The 19,348-nt window shown below is 36.6% G+C and overlaps 1 long non-coding RNA gene across 8 annotated transcripts in view; it reads right to left on the bottom strand.

The window, feature by feature from the left end:
* The window catches only part of LOC116448550, a 436,138-nt gene that overhangs the window by 46,920 nt on the left and 369,870 nt on the right, over positions 1 to 19,348 (bottom strand). For 5 of the 8 annotated variants that reach the window (XR_004242002.1, XR_004242006.1, XR_004242005.1 and 2 more), the window contains one exon: positions 15,918 to 16,039. The exons of the other annotated variants lie outside the window; for them this stretch is intronic. This is a non-coding gene — a long non-coding RNA (uncharacterized LOC116448550). The remainder of the gene's footprint in view (positions 1 to 15,917; positions 16,040 to 19,348) is intronic. 8 annotated transcript variants of the gene reach the window in all.

Raw genomic sequence — 19,348 nt, 5'->3', positions numbered from 1 at the left:
ATATTTCACTTTACAAGGATAAATACTGGGAAATACTTTATCCCAATGTAACAACTGTCCTTTTGATCAGGGGAACAAAAAAAAAGTGTTTGATGTTCAGTTCAAAATGGCTGAGAGAAAGAAAATACAAAAGGCATGCTGAAGACTTGTTACTTTTCTATCTGGTGGTTTCTGCCTTTGTCTTTACATCACAGAAAATAACCAAATCATCTCACTTGTATTTTGGAACCAGACTCTTCATTATGTGTGGGTATTTTATTCAAGACTATTTTATGGCTGCCTCAAATCCTTAGTCACTGGGTTCACAGCTTTGCTATCACCTTAGTCTAACCACTGCAATTACTGTCAAGCTCTCACATAAAACTACAACTAAATTGGTCTTAATTAATTCATGTTACAGAGAAGCAGGGACATCTTGCTGTTTCCATCTTGTCTTCAGACTTTCACAACCTCCTTCTAGTCTGCAAATCATATCATTCTTCTTTCATAGCACTTCACAGCACTTCACATGCTTCTGAGATAACAAAGCTCTGCATTAACTCGACCCCTTTGTCATGCAGGGGACAGCTTTTTCCCTCATCCACCTACAGAAGCACTGATGGGCCCATCTGGCTCCATCTCTGAAATGCAACCCAAGAGGTTGCAAATCCTCATTTTCCAAGAAAAAAACAAACCTCTGTCTTTCACATCATTCCTTGCCTTCCTCCCCTGTTTCACCTCATCACTATTTGTAGAGAGTCCCCAAGCAGCCACAGCTCAGCTCCCCCACGTGAGAAAGCAGCAGCCACCATCCTGATCTGCTGCACCTTGTGTAGCTCATTTGCCTTCTCTAGAGAAACTCTGCTGCTGCCAGCTGTTAAAGGTGCTCAGTAATTTTCCAGCGAAAGTAAACACCTACAGGCTGTAATTACAGCCTGTCAAAAACACACTCAGCCTTAAGGAACTGAGATACTGCAGACTAAAGCTCCTCAGATCTGTCTGGATCCTTTTACAAGCCCAAAAAGGAAACCAGTTCACAGCTGGCGAAATATTTTCCCAATTATAATTTAAATTAGAGCCTGTGTGTTCTGCATCTGAATGCACACTCCTGGGAGAGCAGCTGGATTCTGCTGTAATTGAGAGATTTTATAGAGGAATTAGTTAAATAATTAAATATATATATATATATATATGTAAAAAAAACTAAAACCAAACCAAAACCAAACACAAACAGAAAACCCTCACCAACTACCAAAAACCCACGTTCTCATGCCTTCTGAATTACAGCTCTTTATCTATCTTTATCTAGATCATCATTCATAGGACTTTCCTTGACCACAGCAACAATACTGAGCAAAAAATGCATGGTGCTTGATGCCCATTTTTCTCACTTTTAAATTCATTAATTTCTGTTGTTGCAAGGAACATTAGAGCATCATGGACCAAATGTTCCCCAGCATAAATTTCCACCAAATTGTCAAAAAACTTTCAAAAGCTTAGACTAAAGTATAAAGCCTCTTTTTAACAAAGAAGGAGACAGCCTGGTGTACTCTTGATGTGTTTAGTTTCCAGGTGTAAGAATGGGCATCCTTGAAGGGACTCTGGTTGATTATGCAATCATATCACAAGGTATTACAAGCAAAGGATGGATAAACCTGCATTTATTTGGGAGAAATAGAAGATTATTGTACTAAGGGCTCAACTCTTCTCAGATGTTTTGGGTTTTTTCCCCTTCCCCAAGCAGTTCAAATTCTACAGGACTTAACCTCTGATTTTGTTTCCTTTTCTACTACTGTGTATTTCTCCTTTACTAAGAACAAATCACAAGAAGAAGATATTTTGAAAATGGCTTGGACATGTTTTAACCAACAAATCCAGAGTAATCAGCAGGCTCAGATTCCCAAAGTTGAAGGTTTATTTTAGAACAGCATGCCATGTTTAATCAGTTTTCCTAGTGCTGCACAGTACTATCTGCTTTGACAAGAATATGTTGATCGTATTACAGAATGATTACTGCTAATGGAGATCTTTTAGACAAGATTAGATTTTCTTCTGTCCAGATGCCTCAAAGAACATTATTAGTTTTTGGTGTCATATTTTTGTAACATTAATATGATCAGCTTATGGGCTTGCTCATATGCTATAACTGCAGCAATTTATCTGACAGTTAAGCTGTCAGGACCACGCAGCATCTAACCCAGTGAGCACTGCTGCAATCTGGATCAAATTAGGCATTGCCCACGCAATCTTATCACAGCTGTGAGGTGACCAATGAGTATTCTGATGAGCCCCCCGCCTTTGAGGTTCAGAAATTTGCATTGTGCAACTCAAGAGATGTTTCCAAGAATGATTACTTCATGGAAATATCCCTAACAGTGAATCTGCATACTTTTAAAGGAATGTAGGTTGGATTTTTTTCCCACATAAATCAGCAAAATGGGAAATAGAGCTGTGCTGCTTTCACAGCTAGTTAATGTGGCACTGTAGCCTATTAGTATAACAGCAGTGGTGATAGTAAGTTTTTTATATAAATACAGAAAAGATAAATTACTTGAATATAAAGCACTGTTCTGTCCTTCTTTCAAAGTTACTGAAGATGTACAAGTTCCTTGCATGACCTGTATTTACTGGTTAGACAAAAAAATAATTATAAAAGGTGAGAAGGATAAAGATTAGTTTTAATACATTTTGACTAGAGAGCCTTACAATATCAACAAAGCAATACTATTGCCCTTAAGTTCAATACATAACTGGTATGCACTCTGATGGCATGCTTCATCCCTTTTGATAATATGCCTTTAAAAACAATGTCCTTTAGGGTCCAATGGACCATGAAATAGTCTCTACAAAAGTACCAGTGGTGTCAATGCTGAGACAAACATTCATTTTGGCTGTCAGCTTTAAGGACTGCGGAAGAAATGAAGCACATTTATTATATACTGATGTATTCTGACTAGATAATCCTTTTCACTTGTAGGCACTATAAAGACAAGTGCAGATTACTGTGGGGGGACATTTAAAAAAGATTGCAATGGGCTGAAACAGTTGAGTGTCCCCAATTTCACAGTTGGATAATTTGCCTTATAAACTTGTATTTAAATGAAAAGTTTTACTGGCAATGAAGTACGCTAAATAAACAATCTATAATTTGAAATAGAGCAAGTTGGAGATACTTACACAGAAACTGTATGTACTAATGCTACATTTATTAATTAACTTCGGAATTTGCTTTTCTATGCTGCTGGCATTTTCAGGGTTTTTTATGACCATTGTCATATAAATTCTGTGAAATTTTGTCCTTTGTCACAGCCCAAAGACTTTTTTTTAAAGAATTTTGTTTAACTGTTGAAAGTTTTGTGTTTGAGGGAGAGTGGAATTGACTAGACAGACTGCAGACTTCTGTAACAGCACAGTCTTGCTACATGGTGAAAAGCACATCGTTTCTGGCTTCTCTGGTAACACATGCCGCAGCCAAGGCAACACTCCCTGCTGAAGGGCTGCCTGGATTCTGTTTCAGTTTGCTGGCAGGACACCTTTCAGAAAATGCAGTGTACTGCAGTACTTTACCTATGTATTGCTGTTGTCTTTATGGACTCTGAGATCACACATAATACTTACGAGAAGTGGGAAGTGAATGTCATTCGTCTACATACTGAGTAATGCATTCAGAAGCTGAACTTTCTTCCCCTTTCAGTGCAGAATTCACTTACCAGCTGCCATCCTACTTCAAAATTAATCTGATGCACTGATCTTCCATTGGCGCTAATATTATATAGGTTACTAGATTTGGGGTTGGGTTTAATCAAATTTCTAGGCAAGAGCTTCATAAAGAGTTTCAGTAGGAGTGGTTCTTTTGAAACCAGATAGAGGCCTAAGTAAATGCATTTTACCTTCAAAAATTATTAAAGGCAGTTTCTGTAAGCAAAGTTTGGATCCTGAACTACAAATACATAAGTCACTATAGTTCTGTAAGCAAGGAGGCTTGTACCATGTGGGGCTTTGGTCTGCAAACTTTATAGACAAGGAAATCAATTTCTCTGCCATATTATTCTCCAATGCTTACGATATATTTGGTAGTGTGAAAGACATAAATATCACAAAAGATATTGATCCACATTATTTTAATCTCTACTAAAGCAGATAGTATTAGAAAAATGTCAGTATCATGACAGGCAGTTTAAAACTTTCAGACTTTTAACAGAAATATAAATTTCCTGACTGTATACTTTCACAGTTTCATAACACTCAGTTAGCAGCAGCTACAAATTGTCTAACTGAGATTACTACAACTGCACTGAAACAAAAATTAACCCTTTTATAGTAAAGAAACTTTACTCTAAATTTACTTATTAAATTTATTAAAACTCACTTTGTAATTAGGAGGTGGTATCAATGAAAACAATGGGAAATTTTAGGCTAAGGCCTGGCAAATCTGTGTAGCACTGAGCAGTATCCAGTACAAGCATTTGTAAAATGAACTTGTTTCTTACTTGGTGTCGTGTGGAGAAGAATACACTCAGAGATAACAATCTGCTTGGGCTATACCTGAACAAAACTACTACTTTTGTTTCCTACACAAATGTATTAATGAAAAAACACACTGAAAGTTGACAAAATATCTTGTTCTGTCAAAATATTTTTTCCAAATTTTGACTCCTTAGACACTGAATTTGGTTAAATATTATTTTGAAATGTCACAGCAAAATGAAAACTTGAAACATGATTTAAGAATGTCAAAACAAAATCTATTTTATTTTCTGTTGTCAAAACCAAATCTATTTTATTTTCTGTTACTGAACATTATTCTTACTTTGGTTTGTATCAGCCTCAAAAGGCATTGAAATTATTTTGAGTATGGAGCCTGAAATGGAGTTTTGTGAAAAACTTTAGCTTCACTAACTGTTTAAATAAATCTACTTAGCCAGTCTGTTTTTCTGTATTGCATGTTCTCTCAGCCAGGAAAATCTCCATGATGTTTATTTTCTGTCCCACTCTCTGCCTGTCATGAAGCATATGTTGTAGGAGACTGATTGCATCTCAGACTGACAGCTGCTCTGCTCTTCCAGTTCTCTGTCACGAAGGAAGATAGCTTCCATTTAGCAAAGAAATTCTGCAATAATGTGTTTGGACACTTGCCTTTAGAACTTAACCATTATAAACTCTGGGGTTCAGTGTGCATGAAATCAGGATTCTCATTCCCTTATAGGCTTCTCTGTCAACTTTTATGGAGGTAAAAATTTCTAATCCATATTAATCTCAATTCTTCTGGGAAACTGTATCCTATGCCACTCAACTTATAAATTAATTCCTTCCACCCATTTTACTTGCAATCCTTCTGGCAAAGCTGGAGCTGCAGAGAGCACACTCTGTTAGAACACACACGAACATGAGCAGATTTTTTACTTGACATCACACAGCCCATTCAGGGGGAATTCTTTATGAACCATTTCTTTCTCACCAGAATTGTAGAAAGGGCTGGAACAGAGCAGGGCATCTTACAGGTGACCTATTGACAGCCCTCTACACAGGTTCATATTACTTAATATTTCGTATGAACTCTGAATTGCAGGTGTTACAGTGCCATGATTGCAAAAATTAAAACAATTAGGGTTGGAAGAGGTATCATTAAGTTATTAAAATACATGGTATTTGCTATTTGCAGAACACAGGGGTTTTTGACAAGTGAAAGAAGTAAGAGCATGACACTGCAAAACATTAAAGTGACCAATCAGATCAGAAGGCAGAAAGATGCCTCTTGGGAGAACTGTAAAATTGTTACCATGTAAACCAGCATAGAAACGTGTGGGTTTTCTTTTCTTTGATTCTTTTAAAAATTATTTTTGTGGGTGTATTACATTAGAATCACATCCTTAGGTGTTTGCATAGGTCACAACAAACGTATTGCAAACCAAACAAAACATTCTCTTTAATAAGCCAAGATCTTCATCATGACATTTCCTATACTGGGAAGGTAACCCAAAGAGTTCAAATGCAAGTGGTTACCAGAAACAATCAGGTAAAACAATGTCCTGTAATGTGGCTTTTTCTCTGCCGTGAGGTGGCAATAGGTATGGCTTCCAATAATCAAGGTACAAAAAAAAAGGCATTTCACACAGATTGGTAGATATTGGTGTCAATATGACAAAAAAGAAAGAATGTCATTGCAAAACATCTCAGCACACAATTAGTCTTACTAGTGCCTAATTTTTTCAGTGATCTTAAGTTCTTTCCTCTAGAAGCTGAATTAGCTTTGCAACCTTTAGGTTATAAAATTATAATCCGGCTTTTTTGGTTTTTTTACTTCTCTTTTGTTACCCTGGTTGCGTTCTCCCACGGTGATCCAAGTAAATTTTTTGCCATAGGTTGGAAATTACCATCAGTAACCATTGTGTTTCTGTCCATGCACTGAACATCTGGAAATATATTCTCCATGCTTGTGCTGGGAATGAAAAGAATTGGAAGCAGACACAAAATTTCTGCCAAGATTTCTTGAGAAGAGTTATGCAAATATATATGGGTGACAATGAAAGAAGTTCAGAAAACCTTAGTTTTCTCACCTAACTGGAATACAGATTTAGTATTTAACTTGGGTTTTTTTGGGGGTGGTTGTGGGTTTGGTTTTTTGTTTTTTTTTTAGTTCTGGCCTGTTCTGAACATTCATTGTATTCAGCCACGTCTCTGCATCAACAACGAACTAAAATCTATGAAATTATTGACTGCTTATAGAAGCAAATACATCCATTTATCAACATTTTCATTTTGGTACAAAAAAGGAGAAATATATACTTGGAATAAAGGCAAAACAAATAAGGTATGTAGTCATAAGAATGTTTGATTTGTGCTGTATAGGCTGCAATTCATTGATATTTACTTCCTTCATAAATGGCTCTAAAGTACACAGAGGTTTTTTTTCCAGGCTTCAGACTGACACATAAAACTTGCCTGTCTTTGCACAAAAATAACTCAGATTTTAGAATGCATTAGATGAACTCATGTTTTCCAAAGATTAAGTTAATACCTGTGAAAATTATTCTTAAAGAGATCAAATTGATCTATAATTTTGCCCATGTTGATACAATGGAATTTTACTAAAATAGTAAGATGATAATAAATGAAGCTTAAAACTGGAAGAAAAAAAGCCAGCAATTTTGAAAATTAATAAAAGTTTGGTTTGCAAACCAGTTCTTCTCCTGCTGAAATAAACAGGATTCTGTCATTGTATGCTCTGAAAATAGGATTCTACTGTTTATTTGGGAGTAACATTGTAAGATTCCTATGAATTATAGAGAAAGAAAAAAAAACTATTTGGGAGATACTATTAACTTTCATTAATGAATTCAAGATGCTTCATTATGGAACACGTATGTGTATACATATCTCTGTGTCTATATATCTAATACATACGTGTGTATATATGTAATGAATATATGGATAAGATTGATTTACATGATAATACGAAGACAAAAAAAATATTTGAATGGACAGAAACAAAAAGAAACCAATTAGGTATATTGGGTCTTGAAACTGATTCTATTATGGGTTGGGTTTTCAGCAGAGTTAGACACTGATTCTTTCTGACTCAAAAGGTGTGACCTCCACTCTGTCCTTTTCCTGCTGGTCATACTGCATAACAAATGCTACAATAGTGGTATGGAAGCTTATCATTTGTACACAGCAGAGTTTTCTAAAGGAGTACAATTTTTATGTTTATATTATATATTTCTTAGCTCACTGGTTTCAGGCTATGAGTACTTGCCTTTTTACAGTAATGTTCATCATCTGACAGCTTCAAAATCTGACTGTTCATGCAAATAAAGCAAAAGGGTTTTGGCTTTTGATGTCAAATGATACAACTGCTCTTATGATTAGCACAGACTTTCAGCCCTGTTGCCTGTCAAAAATGCAAATACTTTTCCTTATACTGCCACATAAAAAGCTCCTCTGTACATTACAATGCAACCCAAACCCAAGCCAATCAAAAATGATCAGAGTTCAGTGGAAGAATCAATGCGATCTGGAAAAGAACTATGTTGGAATTTCAACCATTCTTTGACAGGAGCAGTGAAAACTTCTGTAATTCAGTAGTAGTTCAAAAAGAATTCCTCCTTCCACATACTTAGGAACACAAGAAAATGCTGGAACAAAATACCATATTGCCTTCTGAGAAGCGTCTTATATTTTAGTTAAATGTCTTGGGGCGGACTAATGCTGATGTATCTGTGAGACAAGAGGGACCATAAGTGCCTCTCCTGTGTATCAAACATTACAAACTTCTATAGCAAGAGTAAAGGAAGGACTGGGTATCTCATGAACCTCTCAGTCCTGTAAACAAAGCTTTGTGGCAGTTCCAAAATTCTTCCCTCAGCCAAACACATGGCAAGGGAACATCTGACATGCCAGCTGATAGAATGAAATTGTTCAGAGATGACAGGGAAAATCGTTATTTTACAGCTACTGCCCATGCTATCACACACTCAGCCAAGTGCATTTTGTGAAACTGGAATGTGCTACTAAAAAAGGGTTTGCAAACTATAGCAATTTCTGAGGACCTCAAGAACATGCTGTCAAGACAGCATGTATTAAGAAATATGACCATGATAATGAAAGATCCAAAGCAGAAAATGACATCCTTTCAACTACTGGAAACCCTTTTCTTCTTTAGAAGATGAATCAATATTCAATTAGGTTGGCTTTTTTTTTTTTTTTCAGTACAGTTTCTGAGTATGCAATATGGAATAATGCTAGAATAAAAAATAGTGTCTGAAAAAAATTAAATGGTCTACATTTACCTTGAGGTGCAATTTTCTACTGAATCGAGGTCCTTAAGATAAACTTTAATCTCTCAACTCTTTATTTGTCATTGACAAGGAGAAGCAAGGAAAGAACAATAAATCCCTCTTTGTAGATGTAGGATAAAATGAAACTACTCCAGCATTTACCTTACACAAACAAAGAGGCACTTCAGTTCCTTAGGACCCATTTGCAGGACCTCTCCCCCTTACTTACTATGCATTTGTCTAAAATTAATTTTTAGGCTAGCTTAGAAAAATGCTTCCTACATGAAAGATATGAAAAACCTTGTCTAGATCGTACAAGGGGCATTAACAGCTTTTTTTTTTTCCTTTATCTGATATAGGGTTAAAAAGAATATGTTTCAGAGATACTTGTGTGGGTATTTACAAAGACAAATCTGCGCTGTAACTTCTAAATCCATGTTTGCCTCATGCAGAGGGCAGAAAGAGTGCATAAGCGTCCCCTGTTAGGCTGAATAGGTGTGAGCATCTGGATACTCAGAGTTTCCATTATAAAAATACCTCACAGTCGTTACAGTTCTTGCCTATCAAGCAGAACAGCACCCTCAGCTTGCAGGCAAGGAAATGGAGCCTGAGATTACATGTGATTTACTCAAGGTCAGAGAGGAAATCTGCATTAATGTTTGAGCTCCAGTGTTTTGATACCTAAAATCCAGCTAATTCAACCATTATAGTATCCTTTATCTATGCAGGCTATAAACTTGAGCACATCCCCATGGTGCTTTCTGAATTAGAGTGAGAACCCTCAATCTCTTGCATGCACATATGCTGCAGGAAAAAACTGTAAGCAAAGTTGTTTGATGAGAATGAAATATTTAAATGTGCACTCAGGCACATCAAATGTTATTCTTTACATACAAACCAAAACCCCTCAGACAAAACAAACTTATAAAAAGAAATAGACTCTCCATACTCAACAGACTCTTGGGAACAAGAGTCCATCCAATTCTGCAGGTTTGGGACAGGGACTGACTGACTGGATTTTGTAAGGATAATTACAACTCAGCTGACAATTAAAGCAAACACCACTGGGCAATAAATTGCAATGTCCTTGTGATCTATCCAATTTTATCAAGCCTTTGAATTTCTTTCTTACTAGTTTGAGATGAATCAGGACCTTGAGGGAAACATAGGGTTTTTTACAGTGTATTTAGCTACATCTCTGTCTTCAATTCTTGGTTCCCTCAGTTTTCCTTGCAGTTTTAGCAAAAAGGATAATTTTCCCTTCTCAGTACTTTACTGGCCAGCCAATCCCTGGATAGTTTCTCTATAAATCTGCCCAAATTCTACAGAGATGTTTTGATTTCCTGGACTTAGTGGCCAGATTCTTATTTTTACTGATATTTTCCATCACCTGGTATCATGGAAAAAACGTAAGGCTGGAGAAGGCACTAATTTTGCCTTTGTGGAAAACCTTAAATATGTTTATAATGTCTCTGGCTTGAACTTCAGAACTCTGTCGTAGGACTGGTAATGTTTTTCCCTCCCTTGAAGGAACTTGAGGCAGATTCCTTCCAGCCCAACACTGCTGCCAGAGCAGGCAGTAGGATGTTACAGCAGACTGTCCTCCAGTGGAGAGGACCAGAACTGACAGTCCTGGATTCTGCACAGTAAAACTTTTCTGACCAATGTACAAACCCCAACCTTTCACAGCAGAAAATTGTGCATTTTATTCTGTAACTCATTTTACTCCTCTGCAGACTGCCAAATTGAAAAGGCCTGCAGCAGATGGATCACTGACAGACTTGCAGGGACCATTTAATTAAATGGTGCCCATTAGGGCAGCATTCAGGAGCCTGAAAGTTCACAGCTGGATTTTCATTACACAGAAACATGGAAGATGTCAATGAATTGGCATCTTTATTACCTGTTAACGTAGAATGAGTAAATTTAATGAAAAAATATATACATCTTTAAAAGTATATGTTTAAGTCTTCTTTTGTTAACTGTAAAAAAAAAAACCAATCTAGATTACCTTTCAGGCTAAGTCCCAGCACCTTTCAGTCCATTTGATCTCAGAAACAGAGGCAATCATGGAGATTTTAACACTGTAATTGGTATTGCCTTATAGAAACACCTGGGACCTACTCTTTCAATGAAGACATCCTTTTTGCACATTGATAATAATTTCATTCCATTAGAAAGAGGCTGTTTATTATTTTTTAGTCTAACACATGACACAAAAACAGGGGTCTTTGCCAAATTAATTATGATTTCTTATCTTGAATCCCAACAAATTACCAATGCATGTAAAGGTCTCAGTCTGGTTTCTAACAAACACAAGTCAAAAAGCCATTGTTATAGGGAAGAAAAGGAGATTGTGAGACAGGTGCTCTATAAAGGATGTGAAATGTCTGTATAGAGCACAAAGAATTCTAATATGTTAAGACCAAGAACACTGCCTTCAAATAATCATCCAACTCCAAAACCGAAAAGGTTATCAGTTAGAAACATTGCATGTATTTTATCATCTTTCTGTCAGAAAGAAGTGGGAGAGAACTACTTGAGGAATTGTGTTAAAAACATCACTCAATCTATTACAAAAACTATTGATGCAGTAATGTGTCATTAGTGGCAATTAATGAGAGGTTAAATGCTGTGTGGTACGGTGATATTGTGCATTAATTGGAAACCACTCCTGAGAAAAAAATTCTTATGAAATTAGGGTAGTATTTCAGAATAACCAGTCACTCCTTGAAAAGAAGAGGTCCTTGAAAAGACTCCTTGAAAAGAAGAGGTATATTTTTGGTGATTTTATTTGTTTTTTACCAATCTAATTTTATATTTTGTATGTTCAAGCTTGCAGAATAGAGTGGAAGCAGACTTGAAAGAATGAGGCACTCCAGTGATCTAGGAGAGAGAAGGAAGGGCAATTCACTCTGAGACAAGTGGATGTAAGAGTAAGACTCTGAAATACTGAATTGGGATCTGACTCATGACAGTCTTCAAGCAGATGTCTTTTATTGCCCTCAAGCAGATGTCTTTTATTTCCATTCTGTACCTATAAAGGAGGGTATGTAGTAAAAACAATCTGAAAAAAAAAATGCTATAAGATGCTGAGGACTGTGCACATACCTAAATAGATGTTGCAAGTAGAAAATGCCTGTAAATGTACTTCAGGGGATCGTTCATTCTGAGCAGAGAACAGTGTGAAGTGAGAACTGTAGCCCTTGAGATGGGGGAGTGCTGCAGAGCTTAGCAGACTAATGCAGTGATGTCCTGCAGCCTGTCTGCCAGGACACTGCAGTGCAGAGCAGACTGACTGGCACAGTTTAGTCAATCCCTGCATAAGGACATGAGAACAGTGCTTATAGGCCTGATAAAGGTACCTTCAGTCCAGCACTTTGGTCCAAATGTTGGCCAAGGAGTGGATATTTGTGAAACAAATAGACAGCAGTATTTTTCATAGAATGCCCTTCCACAAATATGAACTGAAGTTTCATAAACTGAATGGTGAATCTGAATGATGAGCAAATTACACCTGTTTCAGACCTAACAAGGCTCTTGTCACCGTTCCTTGCTAAAAAAGGAGTGCAGGGCTATTAGCCCAAGATGAACCTAAAATGGACCTAACCTTAGCTCAGGCTGTTACTCCAACACCTGGGAAATTCACCATAACAGCACCGAGGTCTCAGAGAAGCAACTCAGCTCTAACATAACTGCACATGCAATAATCTCCATGTATCACATCCTAGCTTGTAAAAGAGGGACAATACTAATACTGTACCCAACTGATATGAGGTGCCTCAATGTCAGAAAGTACAGAGAAATGAAGGAAATTGAATTTTTTTTTTTTTTGGTAGTATTAAAAAGGTTAATAATTATTTAAGAAGGTTATAAAATTCAAGTGATGAGTCATGTCATGGACCTGCTTCACCTACATTCTATCTGCTGATCTGCCTCCCTTTTCAGCTTGGAACAGGTTGTGCCAGAATACCTCAAAAAGAGAAACAAACCCCCAGCTGTTATCACCTAAGAGAGGATTTTCTACTTTGAACTCTTTGCTTAGAATTTCCCCACCAGTGTGCCTGTGTTCCAAGAACAGCTATTTTATATTTTATGGCAATATTGAAGACCACAAAGGTGCCCCACCCCCCAAAAATATATTATGTGTCATATGAAGAAGACACTTTTTATTGGATGGCTAATAATGTGCTAAAGGTTCTGTCATTCATGAGTAATTTGGTTATCAAAACTGAAAGGTCACAAGATATTTGCTGGTTTCATATATAACCTGAGCCAGCTATATATAAATGTAGATGTATGAACAAAGTGAGGGAATTTATGGGCTATGTCGTGTATGACAAGTCTGCTTTTTCAGGGTAGTCTGAATAAAACTTTCTGTTAGAGCTTGTTTGAGTGATGTGAGTGGGATCCTAGGCTGGAATAAAGAAAACTACATTTGTATAAATCCCTTGGCTGTCCTGATTGTGTGCTGGACATTTAAGACAGGATGCTGGAAGTTTCCTGGGCTGCTAAACCAGTCAGCCATATTTGGAGAAGTGGTTCCCAGGTTCTATCAGCTGAGAGGCAGAGATTCTTTCCTATTCCTCACTTGCTAACTTCTACCCCTCTCTCCCATGCAGACCAGTCACTGTTGCCTTCTGGCTCCATTCCGCCTGCAGCAGCAGCTCTTGCAATGGGCACAGGAAAGGATCATCCCTGAGAGTGCCCACACCCAGAGCGCAGTGGCACTCAGAGCCTTTGCACGACCAGTGAGGCCCTGTCACTGCTGGTTAGTGAGCAAACATGCACCAAAGAACATTCAACCCATGGCAGTCCTCACAATCAAGTGAATTTGAGAGGTTTCTCAGCAACTATTTTGCCTTTTCTCTCAACTGCTGTTTTTTATTATCAAAGGTGGGGACTTAGTTGAAAATGTTTACAAAAAACACAACCAAATCACCCCTCGGAGCTTAAAATGTATGAGCCAATTTAAAAATGTTTTATACTGATATACATATAGGGGACCTACAAGTCTGTTACTTGCACAGATGTGTCAATGCCTGATCTAAGATGCTAGGAAAATGTTTTCCATGCTTTTGAAATTTTCCAAGAGTTTTGTTGAGAAATCCTCTTGTTCCCTATTAGTTTACAACTGCATTAATGGTGCTACTCTTTGGGTTGACCAGTGATCCATAACATTTAGCTCCTTTGAAAAAAACAGATATCATCCTTTAAATAAATTACATACAAATTTATCTTTGTGACTTCTATTGGGTTTGTAGGTTCTCATAATTTTTGTCCACAAACTCTGAATTTGAAGTTATTCACTTATTTATTACAACCTCTTTTTCAAGTTTCAAAATTTGGTGTATTTCCTTCAGACTTGACAATATCAAGCACTAGCACCTTTACACCAGTTGCTGAACCCCTCTGCCATCCATATACTGCCAAATATAAAAGAGGTACATAAACATGGAAGATGAAAACGAAATGGGAACAGATGGGCCCATCTGCAATTATACCTCTGAAAAGACTGAGAGCCTCGCAGAGATTTATAAACCTTCTGGAGTCCAGACATTTGGTGATCTCATAAAATGATCCTGAAAGTGTTTTAAATAAGTAATTGACAATAACAATTTTATGTGGAATAAAGGAAACTTCTCAAATCAACACTGTACCAACAAAGAGAAAACAATTAGGAGCTCAAAAGCTTTTGCAAGTGTATGTAACTTGAGTAAGCAAATGGAAGATTCCAGGAAAGGTGCTGTTCCCTCTAAGATTTTAGCCAAGTAAAAAAGAAATTTTTAAATAAATGTGATAAGTTGACTTGACTAACTATGATTCCAATCTGGCTGATCAGGTCTGTCATTAGGATATGTCAGTTACCAGTTTTTCTCTATAAGAAAGGTCATGACTTTTATCGGTCTGGTAAAGTTGCTCCGTCAAATCTATGAGGCTCTTCCCTTTTTGGACTAAAAACTGAGCAAGTATTCTGCCATCCTACTCCTCCTGGAGTTAATGGCATTAACAATTCAGGGAACATCTCCAGCTTATCTCCCCACTTTCAGCTAAGTTTAGGGCACTGATTTTCTACAGCCTGCTCAATTGTAATGGCTTTCTTTCTAAAATGACCCCGTTTCTCAGTAAGATGTCAAACAGCCTAGACAGGGATGGCTTCTGCTTGTAAAGTGTTGGCCATGAAATAAGAACAGCAGTATTAAATAATATAGTTTGTATAAACTGAATTTAAAATAGCAAGCTGAAATGTCATACAGCAAGGACTGATATCCCCAAGGCAGTCATGGGTAATGGATTGATTCACAAAAATCTGAGCCAATTTGCTAGGAATCCAAAAAGAAAATTAAAGCCCATGCCTTTGAACACTACAAGCTGAAGCAGTTGAACTGAAGAAATTCCAGGAAATTTCATCAGCTGGCTTCTAAACTGTGTGAGATGTAGGAGATGCTCAAAGTGGAATTACTCCAAGGACAGAGGTCAGAAAACATCCAAGCAATAAGCCTGAAACATTTTCGAGCAATAGAAAAAAAATATTTTGAGAAGGAAATTTTCTAGGAGATATGACTTAAAAACACTACCACACCAGCAGTCAATAAATGGTAACAGAGAGACCACATGTTTACCCAGTAATAACGTTTGCAGCAACACATTTCCATGCTTTTCCCAGCATTAACCAAGGGAAAATGAGAGAAGGAACTACCCTGCTGTGAAACAATGAGTTGCATCCAATTTCTCCAAAACTGCTTTTTCATTCAGCCATGGAAATACCTTTTTAGGCTAAAAAAAACGAATTAACTTAGTCTGCAAGAAATAGCATTTAAAAGAGAGAGAAAAGGTTACAGGTTTTCACCAGTCAACTTCTAAAACTTGTTCTGGGAGACAGAATTAATACATGTGCATAGTTTTTGCTTTGTCCTTTCCCATTAAGTTATGCGTGGAGAGGACGGGGTTTTCTAAAAACAACTTGAAAAAAGTCTCATATTAGCAGTATGCAGTGGTTCTGAAAGTCTGTGTTCAATAGCCTTCTGGGATAAGAATTCAACAGAAATTTATAAAACAATGTAAGATGTAGAACTTGGAGTCAAGAAAACACCATAAATAATCATTATTTGTTTCTCCTCATCTGTTTTAATTCTGTAAATATAATTCTAACCTAATTACCTCAGGCTTAGAGTCCAAGTTGCAGGCTGGGTTCCATTTGAAGGTGTTCTCAGATGAATAGCAATGTTTCCGTATCAACAAAAGAATCAAATGTCATCCAGTCCTGTTCTCCTAAATACAAACTGGAGCAACATGAATGCATTATGACATGGTGAAAATAAACCCCACAATTTCAGTCTGAAACCAATAAACTTAACTGATTTCTGTGTTTTTGCTGCCATTTAAAAATGGGTATAAGTAAAGACAGGAAAGTCTCTTTCCAGAAAATTGGTTTGTTGTGCTAATTTTCAAATTTCCTCTGCAATTGGCCTTGTGTTCAGATATTTTGCAAAAGGGACCAATGAAGTTTATCTAATTTAAGTCTAAATACCCATCTCATAAAATATATGATTATCTGGGGAGAGAGAGTAGAATAAGGAGGTGACACAGCCTAGGGAACTTAAAAGAAATTCAATATCATAATCTATTTTCATGGTAACTTGGTTGATTTCTTAGAGAGAGACATTTAGATCTGAAAAGGTATAAAAGGACCAATACAGAAAGTCTGGAAATTGAAGCTCCATCTAGAAAATGCTACATACTTTTTACTTGAAGAGATAAAATTTTTAGAATATTTTAACAAAAGGAATAGACTTTCCAGAACTTCAAATTTTTATTCTTAACTTCTAGGTAGATGTTGTAACAGTGATACCAGAAGTACTTAACCTGTAATATAATAAAAGACAGACTCAATGATTACAGCAGACTCTAAAGCTTGAAAGTGATGAATTTGTTAGGAGAAAATATTTTGGGATTAGTTCAGGGAGTAAACTTGTAGTGCAAAATAATAAAAAATGTACCTACTTCATATTGAATCAGCTGTATGTGTGAAAAATTACTTGCTCCTCTAAGCAATATTTTAAGTAATAATTTTAGTTGATACGCAGAATTTACAACCATTATTTTTTACGCTGTTGTATCAACAGTGGCGAGGTTACAAGTTTTGTTCTCTTTCCAGTACTTCTGCCATTCTCTCTGTTGGTACAAATCTGCATTCTTGCCCCCTTCACTTGTGTTTCCGAGGAACAAAACTGCCAACTAGTTCAGTAAACCCTTGCAAACCACGTTGTGATCTAAACATTTTTATTTCTATAATGTTGAATCATGCAGGGAGCCTTCCATGCAGCATTTATTTGCAGCAAGGAAAATAGTATAAAGTTGCACAGCTATTTGAGCTCTGAGGTCATTCAAAGCACAGTGGAATTAAAATTACTCTCTGCCACAAAACCCTTCAGTAACTGAGGTGTGGAAAAAGGGAGAGGAAATTGAAAAGATGGAAATGCATGGGGTATTTAGGGCTGAGGTTATCACCTCGATTACACAGAAGAGTAAAACAAAATGAACGTAGATAGATAAGGTCAAAATGTAGTTTGATATTTCTGTGCAGCCTAAACGACAAAGGAAAAGGATCTACTTGATTTTTTTTCCTTCCAATTCTCTATAAAGTATTCTCTCCCAAATAACCAGACAATATAGGTTTAGCAACTGGAAGTGTGGGAATATATATATATGAATGCACTTCAAGGTGCTACAGCTTCCCTGCCACCAGCAGTGCCTCTAAACAGCCTGCAGGGAACACTAATTTGCTCTTAAACACACACACACACATATATATATCCTGCATATTAAATTTATAAACCTCATTTTAATTGCATTTTTACATGCAACTTTTCCCTACACAGAAGGAAAAACCTCTTAGGAGGTCGAGGAAGACTGGAAAAGGGTCAGAAAAGACTGGAAAGTTTCTGCTGCTGCTGCCATTCACATATGCTCTGCCTGGATAAAAGGTCTTTGTACCACGTCACTTGAAAGATCACAGTGCTCTGTCACGGGTACTGCTGACACCTTTCCATGTAATGCCATGAACCAGAGATCCAGTAAAATGGAGTAACATAAGATTTCCTCCTTTCTCACATCAGTCAGTGCACTTCTCACCAGTTTGCCCTCTTTCTTAAAGTAAATACAACCCTGATTCTCTCTTCTTTTCTCTTTGCAGAACATGTGTCCTTTAGCTCAGGAAAGGAAATGAGAAGGTTGTCTTCTGAGCCTGTCATACAACAGGCCAGCCTGTCTAACTTACAAGGTCAGTAGATTCAAAAAGTGAGGTTTTTCTTCTCTTTTCAAATGAAATGCAGTGATAAGTGCTTACTTGATTAAACCAGCGGATAAGAGCATCTATTGTAATTCTTTCCTCTCTTTTCATTTATCCCTTTGGCTCCAAGAGATAAGAATGGAGAACTTTTACCCTGGCATTGATCCAAGCTTTGAAAGGACTTGCTCATTATGGATAATGTTCTTATTCAAATGAGCAGTCCCCTTGAAGCAAATACTAATGTTGTCTGACTGTAATGAACAGGATTTAATCCTATATTTTAAATGAATTTTTATCTCATGAAAGTATATTTATATATTCCTGTCTCTAATCTGACTGGATTTTACCATTGACTTCTGCTAAAGAAGAGTCTACATTACATGAAGCCATCAAGTTAGATCACAGTTAAATATCTTTCCCTTAAATGTATGCTTCCATAAAGAAAATATAAACAGTCACAATAAAGGACAAGAAAATTAGGAATTTCAAATGTCATGTTAAATATATTTGTATTTATAGACTAATTAAAAATTTATACACTAAATACAAATTTATTTAAATTCTCCCTCTATATTGTCTCCTTTACAACAAAAGATCCAAGCACATTTAGCGATTTCATATACACAAATCATTTTGTCATCTTTCCTTTCTTCAAAGCTTTTAAATTCCAAAATAAGCCTTATGAGATGGGAGAGCCATCAGAAAAGAAGCATTCACAGGGTTGATAAACAATGTATATATACAGAGATATAAGATTTATTTTCTATTCTTTCCCTAATAATTCCTAAAAAGTGATTTCTTCTGGACACTCACCAGACACCTAGCTGATGCTTTTCACCAGCACTACCTATAACTGTCAAAAGATCTTGCTCTTGACACTTAACAATCCCAGAGATCATAATTTTATAAGTGGAGCTCAAGCTGTTTTTTCCCCTGCGTCGCTACATTTATCTACACTGAATTTCACCATTTTAGTGCCCCATCACTAGACTTAGGAAATCCTTCTGTAATTATTCTTGATCATTCTACCTTAAATCTCTCATAACAGTAAATAACACAACACCACTTCTCATTCCAAGATCCCTGACAAACATATTGAAATATGGTAATACTTGTTTTTTCCCCAGTATAGAAATCAGAATCCAGAATTAGAAATGGGGCAGAGTCCCTTATAAATAAATGTATCTACATCTAAAAGATGAGATAGGAAACAACACAAATAATTGCATTGTCTCTAGCTATAGAACAATATTGAGTTAAATATAGGTTGATTTGATACAAAACAAAATTAAATATTTTA

Source organism: Corvus moneduloides, chromosome 10 (assembly GCF_009650955.1).
Source record: "Corvus moneduloides isolate bCorMon1 chromosome 10, bCorMon1.pri, whole genome shotgun sequence".
NCBI lineage: Eukaryota > Metazoa > Chordata > Aves > Passeriformes > Corvidae > Corvus > Corvus moneduloides.
Note: the sequence above shows the minus strand (reverse complement) of the source record. Positions and strands in the feature narration are given on the sequence as shown.